Here is a 7,013-nt window from a genome sequence, read left to right as displayed (position 1 = left end):
CTCAGCCCGGCGCCGCGCGTCCGGGCCCGTTCCCCGGGCGGGAGCGGCCGCCCGTCCCGCAGGAGTGCCGGTAACGGAGCGGTGACCCCGCGGCCTGTCTCCGCGGAAGCGGTTAATGGTGTTTACGGAACAACAGCCCTTTAGGTGGAGGCAGATGAACCTCTGCGGCTGACGGGCCCTTCCCGCCTCTGGGGGTCATTTCTTTGATGCCTTCACAATTCAGAAGGGTTGTGGGAAGCCGTGTTTAACCAGGCGTTTGTTATGTCCGGGTGTCTTTGTCTCCCAGATTTATCCAGAGATAATTCCTCGTGTTGGAGACTCGTTTCCCCCTCACAGAACGCTGGTGGCTCGCTGTCCTGTCACCTCTGCTCCGGGGCACAGCGCTCGCCCCTTCCACCTGGTCGGTCCCGGCTTGGTAGAGGGACAGTTTACTTACTTCTTTTTCTTTTTTTATGTCATTTTCTGCTCCTGCACAAAATTCATGTGTCCCAGGGTCATTTGTTTTGTGAACAGCACAAACACCACAGAGGACAAAACCTCGTGAGTGGAAGTGAAACGGTGAGGGCCGGAGACCGTGCCACAGGCTCCACGAGCAGGAGCTTTCACTGGAGCATAAATCCGCAGAGAGAAGCCGGGCTCAAGGTGAGGCCGAGCGTGAGGAGCCCGGGGTGCTGCGGGCGCCCGGCCAGCAGCGGGAGGAGGACGGGAGCAAACAGGCAGAAGAGAGGAATGAGCCGAGGGAAAGAGAGGATCGTAGGAGGAAGGGAAGGGTCAGCAAAGGAATGATGGAGAAGGCTGCAAAAGAGGATGAGGAGAACAAAAAGAGGATGAGGAGGACAAAACGGATCGTGCTGGCAAAACAGTGTCAACAAGTTTGCTGACGGTCAGTGCCCAAAGTAGCTGCATCTCTGTTTGTTTGGAGAGAAAGCAGTCGCCACTAATCTCTCAGCTGTCCTGCTGTAATGAAATGGAGCGGAGGTTTTGTTCTGACCCCTCTAGTTTCTCCCTTCTTCCACCATCCTGGTGATAGAAATGAGTTTCTCATTCTCAAATGTGTCTGGAGTGCACACAGAAACAAGATTTAAAAGCCGGGGTGCTACGGGAAATTAATAGCATAGCATTCTCTTCAGCAAAGGCCAAATGTGTGAATCTGTTGTATGTGCATTACTTACTACCCTCTGTAGACCACTTATTTTAAATCGTGGGTGGGTTTATGCATATCAGCTTTTATTGTCGTAGCAGTTCAGAGGCTCTGGAACACGCAGCTTCTATCATTGCAATGGGATCTGAAAAATCTCAACAGTGGCTTCCACTGTACGAGCACATACACTGTGTCATTATTCTTACATTGCCAGGCAGCCTAAATGAATTTTAATGGCTTTGGTGTACCACAGGCTTTGTCACGCCTTTGAAATTCCTCATGTTTATATTCCTGATGGGAGAGAAAAGGTCTGTCAAATTCCATTCGGTTGTTATTTTTTTAATACTATATTTTCATAAGAATATCTGCGTACCAACTAAGAGTGGGGCCCCCAGGACAAAGAAGAGTAGTTTCAGCTCGGAGAGCTTACCTCTACCAAGGCAGGACAGACCAGATGGTAGGGACGAGTGCCCCAGAGCAGAGGTAACAGGATAGCAACCTACAAGCATTCTGTTAGTTCCAATTATTTTTTAATTTTTAAGTGGATATTCTCATTGGCCCTCAGGGGAAACGAGTCTCCAACATGAGAGAATTATCTCTGGATAAATCTGGGAAAGGAGACGGACAAAGACACCTGGGCATAACAAATGTTTGATTAAATACAGCTTCTCATAACCCTTTTAAATTGATGTGATTTGAACAGACAGCGGAGAGCAGTCAGAAGTGACTGTTCCCATGGGGGAAGGGCAGAGAAGAGGTGATAAAACAGCCCAAAACTGGGCAATGAACTGCTCCCCACTCTGTTTTTCTCTCCTATTTCTTTTCTCCCCTGAGGTTGCATGCATGCTGCAATGCAAGGAAGGTGATTTGGAGACAGACATCATTCTCTGTGGTGCGTTATTAATGAGACATTCAGATACATCACCTGAATTCAAACAGGTGCTGCTGTTTGTAGGTATGTATTTAATTTTCCATCAGATGCTGGAGGGACAGATTCCAAACCACCTCAACACCTTTGACACCACAACTGGCAGATTTGTTGTCCCCCTCCCTTTGGTTCTGGCCATTACTGATGGGGCTGTGTCAGATTTAGGTCAAGCTCCCGCAGCTGTATCTGTTGATCTAATGAGGTTTTGTTTCTCCCTTAACCCTTATTCCTGTAGAAGACCTTCTGCTAACTTTGCTTTAAGCTCTCTGCATGTTGTGTACTCCGCCACGAGTCCGTATATAAATAGCAATCGACCTTCAGGCCTCGTTTTACCTCAGTGACTCTCAAGTACTGAATTCACATTGTCGACGTTCACACATCAGCCCAGCCGAGGGGAATCTGCCATTTTGCCATGACATTGCTTTGCTTTCGGTTGCTGTAAGATCCAAAGGAAGCATTCCTGCTCAAAGCACCCTTTGGAAATTTTGACAATTAATCTGAATACTCTAGAGGCAAAATAGGTCCTGGGAAAGGATTTAGGTTAGGAAAAAAGGTGGTTAAGACCTCCTTCGGAGCTGTAATACTAAAAAAACAACTGGTTTTCATGAAGGGATATAAAGTCTCTAGGTGGGGTCATAAACCAACCTCTGGGTTTTGGTATTTGTGAGAAAACTCTTGCTAGGGACAACGCTCGCTCCCATATCTACTGAGTGCATGTTTTATTCCCCCAAGACAGGGCTCACCACTTTTTTGTCCCTGTTATGAGATGCACATTACATATTTGATTTGAATTCCTGCCAAGATTCATTTTCCTCTGAATCAGTGTATCAGCTTTGGATAAACGAGCTTAGAAGACACCCGTGGGGTACATGCTGCCGATACCCAAGGTCAGGTTCTTGCTATAAAGCACTTGTCTTCAAACTCCCAGCACCACGGCAACGGTCCGTGTCACACGTTCCGTGTGTAGTTTGCCTTGTGCCAAGGCCGTGCAAAGAAATGTCTTGAGCAGCGCTTAGTACCAGTACTAGGTAGTCACCACAGATGTATCCATCTCCTCTTTCTGCGGAACTCACTCTTCATTCATGACAGGTGAATTCACGTTGTTACTCTTGGGAAGACTGGGATAAACTGCTCACAGAGAATTGGTGTTGGCTTCCAGAACTGTTGGGTCGTGCATATCTTTTACGAATACATTCATTATAGATTTGAACATCGCTACTGTAAACAAGCACCTGCCTTATCTTATTCCTTTACTTTCAAAGGATTAGTCTTTCATATCTGCCAAGACATGGAATTATTCAGAACAAATCTGGGTTTGCATAATATTTATAAAATATTTTTTAAGTGAGATAATCTCATCCTCCTCTCCCAGATGCATTCAGATTAAGACAGTGAACTTTCTCCGTTCTCTGCAGCACGTGTGACTCACTCTTCAGTGTGGTATGTATTTGTGTTTACACTGCCATGGAAACTCTATTTGTTCTCTGTACAGTAAAGCACATTACAGTGAAAGGGCCATTGATATTAACATAGACAGTGACTTCATAAGCACCACCAAAAATTGACCCCAATCACCCTGCAACCCTGCACATTCATTTTCCCTTTGGAAAAAAAAAAAATAAATAATAAGCTGGATGGCAAGTTAGCAATGAGTAGCAAGTCTGCGGCAGCAGAATCTTCTTGGTTGCTTTAGTATCTGGCAAAGTCTGGAATTTTTCCAGGTGCATGGAGTAGTTATAAGTGATGATGATGATGTCTTACAGTGTGCTCATTTCAGTGTTCTTCTGTTGCATGGATTTGGTTCCCTGTCAGGCATGTCCTCCAGAAGGATGGAGAAGACCTCCACAAATGTAGATGAAATCTAAAGTATACAGGGGGGTCCCTGCAGATGCACAGACAGATGCAGCTACAGATAAAAGGCAAGCAGGCTTCAGGGTACCCGTTCAGAGCAGCAATTTCAGGTATACCAGTGAGAAGTGCCAGCACTTTGCTTCTGTTTTTTTCCTCCACATAAATAAGTATCAGCCCATTTTCATCTTAGCTACAGCTTTATACCAAGGTTTGCTAAATTATTTCTCAGCCACTATGAACAGGATCTAGGTCACCAAAATGCAGCCAGCCGAGATGTAATCCAATAGTTCTTTAACACAAGGCAGCACAGTGAATGCACAAGGATTTCCCTACCCTGGTGCTTATTCCTGACTCTCCAGTGCAAGCAGAGGAATGTCAGGAGCTGGAATTTGGCTGGAGCAGAGTTAAAGTTTTACTTTTGAGGTGGGGGCATGTCAGGAACTTTAAAGGCCGCAAGTGCAGAGAATGCATGCAACAAATTAGGCTTAATGGAAGAAATGGTCAAATTTTCAGGGCTAATTTATCTCTTTATGCACAAATATAAAACCGGAATTAAAGTTCTGACATTATATTCTTACCTATTTTGGCTGGACGTTTATGCCCCAGTGGATTTAAACAAAGATGGATGCAATTCAGGTCATGCTGCAGCTTAAGTGGGAAGAAATTCTGAAAGGTTTGCCTTCGGTATGCAAGAAAGTAAGAATGAAAGAAAATTCAGTGATAACTGTACTTGTTAGTTCAGCAAAGAACAGTCACGTGAAAGCCCTGAGAAACCAGATCAACGAACTGAAAGACAACAAATGAGATAAGCCTTCAGCTGTGAAGGGATGGATGTTTTCTCAAATGGGAAGGAATGAGGCAGTTCGTGTGAGTGGAATATACCACTCTGAAGGCGTATTCTATTTTTTGCCCAAGGATCTCAGTTGTTCATTTTATCCTGAAATAAGCCATGTAGCTTTCTGCTTGAGGTGTTTTAGTCTCAGCTCTGTATTTTCTTGGGGACCTGATTTTCCACCGCACTGCACCATCTGCTCATGGTTTACACCACGGCAGAGTGGAAGGAGCGCAGGGCCTGGCATCAAGTGTCGATGCTGCTTTGAACCACTTGTCTACATGGACGAGAAAAATGTTGCTTAGTAGGGAAATCCTACTCAAAAGACATTTCAGATTTTTCTCTTCTCTTGCAAGTTCCCAGGGGTTTGGAGCACATGAATATCCTTGTCTTTTCTTTGTTCTGTGCTGATGAACTCCTTTATCAGCCTCACAGGGCGTGAGCAGCCCTGGAGGCTGAAAAATGGATCAAAAAGATGACCTTAAACAGCAGCCAAAGAGAGGCTAAAAACTCTCCCCAGTTCATCTGCCAGCAGATCACAGAGTTCAGCGTCTTGCAAGTGTTACAGGAGCTTTCTGGAACACGGCATCTGCCAACTGCCATCTACATCTGCAGTTGGCCTCCTGAATGCTAGGCGTGCTGGAAAATAGAATATTGTTTAACTTAGACTTGGGGCTTCAAATAACCATATGAATCTTTTGTATCTTTTTTATGCTAGAATAGTCAAAGCACTGTGAGAAGCACCAGTTAAAACAAAATCAGGAATGACGTGATTTAAAAAAAAAAAAAAAAAAGTATTGTAAGGAAAACAGGGAGAGCATCCTGCGCCTGGGATAATCCCTAGTCTGATTTCATGCAGTTTTTCAGGATGCCAAAGCCATAGTGCTCCTCAGCAGTCTGCTTTGTCTAGACACGGCAACCCCAGGAGAGCAGAAGTCATTCCCTCCTGATGCCCACTCTTACTCTGTTCCTTACCAAATGTAAAAGGATACCTAAAAATACTGCTGTTCAGAGCTGGCTTGGATAAATTAAGCTCACAGTCAGTTTTCAGCTCAAACCAGCTGAACCTAGGCCTGGGTATGACAAATGTGAAGAGACAGTGCCATCACGTTTTAGCTTTGATCCCATGCCACGAGGAAGAAGTAGCATCCACATACTACTTGACAGAGCTGAGATAATACAATAAATGATAAAATCATGGTACCAGTAGCAGAAAAGAAAGAAAGGTCCTGAGCTACCCAGGCAACACAGAAACCTGGACTCTGCGACTGAGGCTCTTCTGGAAGACGGGTCCTTGTCTGGGGCACAGAAAGAGGAACAGGAAGTTGGGTCATCCCCTGTACTATTAATAATTGGCAGCGGCAGGCATTTCAGCTTGCATTCTCCACATGGTGCCATCTTTTTGATTTTTTTTACCACTGACTGGCTGTTCAGACCTGCCATATGACACTTGATATGCTTGGGTAGGCTGGGGCCATACGTACCCCGACCCTGGGCCGTGGGGAACAACCAGCTGGCCAACAAATCCAGCCAGGTTTCAGGAAAAAAATGATAGCTGGGCTGGTTGGCTTGGACTTGAAGAAAGACTCAAGACTGGCAGGTATCCCACTCACATCATTGCATTCCCAGTTGGAAGTGATTAACTTTTTGATCAGGTCATTTCTGTAACGTGTTAATATGCTCACTGCCCCGCGTTCTACAGATCCTTCAAGAGAGATGCAATTTTCATGCTTCCGCCACGGATAGGAAATGGAAACCCTGAAATGAGTAAAGACACAGGAAACTGAACAATAATAAAAGAGACGCATGAAGGATCAATAAATGGGAACTCTAGAGTGTTTCCTAAGCATACATGAAAGGGCAGATTGCACATTTCTTATTTAAATTGGGTTTTGACACAAAGGTCAGCTTTCAAAACCACCGAGGCTGATTTCTACAAACAAACAAACAAAATCCTATTACCAACTATAAAAAAATGTTTTTCCCTCAGAAATAATGACCTGGAAAGACAAAGACCTTAGCCAGTCTGTCAATACTCATATTTATGGGGAAAAGCAAGTCATTAGGTTCTTGATCTCAGAGATGAAAACACGAAGGAGTAGTTCTCATCCTACCAAGTTCTTGACCGCTGCAGAACGATTCGGACGAGCCTTGCCAACCCGGTACAGGTGACTCGGAGTTTATCATCTAAACACATTTTGCGTTTGGGTTGAGAATAATACATATATATATATATATATATATATATATATATATATATG

Source organism: Athene cunicularia, assembly GCF_003259725.1.
Source record: "Athene cunicularia isolate RWA chromosome 26 unlocalized genomic scaffold, athCun1 chr26_part1, whole genome shotgun sequence".
Classification (NCBI taxonomy): Eukaryota; Metazoa; Chordata; class Aves; order Strigiformes; family Strigidae; genus Athene; species Athene cunicularia.
The sequence above is the reverse complement of the archived record's forward strand: the minus strand, read 5'-3'. Positions refer to the sequence as shown.